Below are 4,291 nucleotides of genomic sequence, written 5' to 3' on the forward strand. Positions count from 1 at the left end.
ATAGAGATGATTCCCACTGATTTAGTTCTAATATCCCCTGCAGGTTTTTATAGAAGACTGGTCCGAAAGTCTGGCCTAGCCTGGAAATTTGGTCTGGATGTCCTAGCAGGCGTTATAGATCCAGACTTTCGGGGAGACATAAAAATTATTTTACAGAACTATGGCGAGAACCTGTTTGAAACACGTCCTGGGGACAGAATTGCAAAAGGAATTCTTGAGAAAGCTCTATTTCCCCATTTTGAAACCGAGTAAACTGAGAGAGGTAACTTAAGCTTTGGAGAGGCTGATGAGATACGTTCCACCGGATCAAAAGGGGAAGTTGAGCCTACCATCCTTCCCGATTTAGCCTTCGCCCAGCAAAATGATTCAGTACTTGCAGAGGCTTTCTTGCAAGTGATTCCTGTGGGAGAAGGACAAGAAAAGGGAAGTCCCTTTTTCTTCCTGAAACAGGGATTACTATGTAGAAGGTAAACCTCTAGGGAAGGCCCAAGTAAGACTCAATTAGTAATACCCAAAACCCATCGTAAGATCATGCTAGAGATTGCACACTCTCACTTGACAGGGGGACACTTGGGACTATCTAAAACTCAAGCGCACATCAATGGGAAATTCTATTGGCTGGGTATCCATGCTGACATAAAGAACTTCATTCAGACATGTGAGATATGCCAAACAACCAGCACACCTATTCCACTACCTGCCTCTCTAAACCCACTACCAATAATAGAAGTTTGTTTCTCTAGAATTGGGGTGGATATTATTGGACCGTTGGAAACTTCTTAACTGGCCAATAAATATGTCCTCGAAACCGTTGATTAAGCTACCCAGTACCCAGGAGCCTTCCCCATGCAGAACAACACAACCCAGCAAATTTTAAAATACTTGCTACCATTCTTTTCAGGGACCCAATTTCATAAGTAAGCTCATGGGTAAAGTTAAGGAATTACTACACATTACCAGCTTAAGAACCTCAGTTTACCACCCCCAAAATGGATGAATTGGTGGATAGATTTAATAAGACCCTCGAAATGATTCTGAGAAAGTTAGTAGACGAGGATGGGAAAGACTGGGATCGTTATGATCCCTTGGGCCCTGTTTGCAGTGAGAAAGACCCCTCAGGCATCCACCGGTTTCTCCCCTTTCGAGTTACTCTATGGTAGACAACCAAGAGATGTCTCAGATATACTCAGGGAAACCTGGGAAGAAAGAGAAGAGGTGCCAATACCCCTCTCACAGACAGCTACCCGAATGCAAGAGCACATGAAACTCCTCCGAAGTCTAGTCTACACTCATATGGAGAAAGCTCAAGCCCAACAAAAACAGACAAATCTCGGTTAGTAATCCCCAAAACCATTTGGAAGATTGTACTAGAGATTGCACGTTCTCATCTGACAGAGGGACACTTACGCCAACCTAAGACCCAGGCGCACATCAGTGGTAGGTTTTACTGGCCAGGGATCCAGGCTGATATAAAAATCTTCATTTAGACGTGTGAGATATGTCAGAAAACCAGTACTCACATTCCTTTGCCTGCCCCTCTGAACACTTTACCAATAATAGAAGTCCCTTTCTCAAGGATTGGGATGGATATCATTAGACCATTGGAAACCCCTAGACTGGGTAACAAATATGTCCTCGTAATTGTTGAGTATGCTGCCAGATACCCCGAAACATTCCCTATGCGGAACAACACCACCCAGCAGATTTTAAAACACCTTATTACTATATTTTCCAGGGTTGGTTTTCCTAAGGAAATCCGGATGGATCAAGGGTTCAATTTCATGAGCAAACTAATTGGCGGAGTCAAGGAGCTGCTCCATACCACCTTAAGAACTTCAGTTTACCACCTCCAAACAGATGGATTGGTCCATAGATTCAATAAAACACTCAAAATGATTCTAGGAAAATTGGTAGATAAGGACGGAAAGGGCTGGGACCGCATGATCCCCTGGGCACTATTTGCAGTAAGAAAAACTCCTCAGGCGTCCACTAGATTCTCTCCTTTTGAACTACTTTATGGTAGAGAACCTAGAGATGACCTGGACTTGCTCTGGAAGACCTGGGAAGAAAGAGAAGAGGCACCCATTCCCCTTTTGAAACCAGCTACCTGATATATGGAGCATATGAAACTTGTTCGAAATCTAGTCTATACTCATATGGAAAAAGCCCAAACACAACAAAGTCCCCATTTGACAAAAAGGTACACCTAAGGTAATTTTCAACAGGACAAAAGGTATTAGTCCTCTTACCCACCTCGGAAACACTTATCTCAAAGTAGCATGGGCCGTATGAACTATTAGAATGAACAGGAACTTGGACCCATAAGGTAGTCCAACCTGATGGTAAACAAAAGACCCATCTCTACCACGTAAATGGCTTAAAAGCGTGGAAGGAAAATCCTTCCGCCGCCAATGACATGATACTATCCTGTTTGGTACCAGAAGAAATAGATTCCTCAAGAGCTAACTAGTCAACAACAAGAAGATTTAAAAGATTTAGTTAACACATTTGTTGATGTATTCTCGGAGAAACCAGGAAGAGTACAAGGCACCTATCCCTATTTTAGAACACCCAAAGGAAAAGTGGTCCATCTAAAACCATATAGACTCCCGGGGACCGGAAACACATAGTGGTAGAGGAAGTGAATAAAATGCAAAGGGCGAATATCATTGAACCCTCTTTAAGGCCATGGTCCTCGCCTATAGTATTAGGCACAAAACCTGAGCATTCGTAGAAGTTTTGCATAGACTTCCACCAACTCAAGACTTCGATGCTTATCCCATGACACGCATCAACGAATTGACTGATAAACAGGGAAACACCACTTTTTTTTATCAACCCTACACTTAACCAAGGGGTACTGGCAGGTCCAAGTGCATGGACCTGATAAGAAAAAAAGACAGCTTTCTTGACGCCCCTGGGACTATTCCAGTTTAAAGTCCTCCCTTTTGGCTTACACCGGGCCCCCGCCACTTTCAAACTACTCATGGACAGAATATTACAGCCTTATTCTGATTTCTGTGGAACTTATATTAACGATACAGTAATTTATGGTAAAACCTGGGAAGACCATCTTTTACATCTCTTTACTATTATGAGAGCCCTCAGAGAAGCCGGCCTAACTGCCAATCTATCCAAATGCAAGCTGGCTCAATCAGCCGTGAAATACCTTCGTTGTAGGGAATGATAGCGTCCAACCTCAGTGCGAGAAAGTGAAAGCCATCCTAAATACCCCTATGCCTAAAACTAAAAGAGACCTCAGAGCATTCTTAGGGTTAATCGGTTATTACCGTAGATATATCCCTAACTTCTCAGACAGGACAGCTAGGCTGACAGACAAATTAAAAAACGCCTAACCCCAGAAAATTAATTGGACTGACGAGGACGATGTATGTTACAATAACCTAAAACAGACCCTGTGCCAGAACCCGATCCTAAAGTTAATAGATTTCTCGATGGAGTTTGTGTTACAGACGCCTGCCTTATAGTGTTAGGAGCAGTCTTGTCACTAATTTTGCGACGGATTGGAACATCCTATTTTATTTACTAGTCGCAAATTCTTCCCACGTGAAAATAAATGTACTATGTTCTGGAATTAGAGGCTCTTGCCATCAAGTGGGCCATCATGCACCTTAGATACTACCTCCTAGGAAGGAAGTTCACACTGGCCACGGATCATTCTCCATTAGTTTGGATTAGCCAGTGGAAATATTCTAACCCTCAAGTCATGCAATTGTTCTTAGACCTGCAACCCTACTGTTTCACTGTAGAGCACCGAAAAGGTAAAGACCAAGGCAACGTGGATTTCCTTTCTCAGTTCCCTTGTGAAACAGATGCGGCTACATAACATAGGGGAAGAGTATGTGAGAAACCTGAAGGTGCCTCACCTGCTAATCCCTGGGTATCTGTCATCCAGGTGGCCAGGACACAGCCATCGCTTTTGGATCCAGTTCCTGGTGGTGGACCAGTGCAGGAGGATCACCTGGGTGTGCGGTCTTCGGGGAGTGGAAGGTGGACACCGGATGGCGAGACACGGTATCCCCTTCCTTGTAAAACCTTTAACCCATCCTACCAGATAGGATATTTAGGAACTCAACTCGCCCCCCCCTTTTCCAACACAAACACTTTCCCACAGACAGCCTGCTACAAGAGAAAACCAACTAACACCCAAATCGTATACCCGACACGTCGCGATACAATGGCCAGGCAGGGCCAGGCAATTACTGACCATTACACACACCTGACTACCATTACGCTTCCCAACACGGATAAAAGGAGGTGCACGAAAGCA

Source organism: Ambystoma mexicanum, chromosome 8, assembly GCF_040938575.1.
Source record: "Ambystoma mexicanum isolate Mex_15411 chromosome 8, UKY_AmexF1_1, whole genome shotgun sequence".
In the NCBI taxonomy this organism is placed as follows: Eukaryota; Metazoa; Chordata; class Amphibia; order Caudata; family Ambystomatidae; genus Ambystoma; species Ambystoma mexicanum.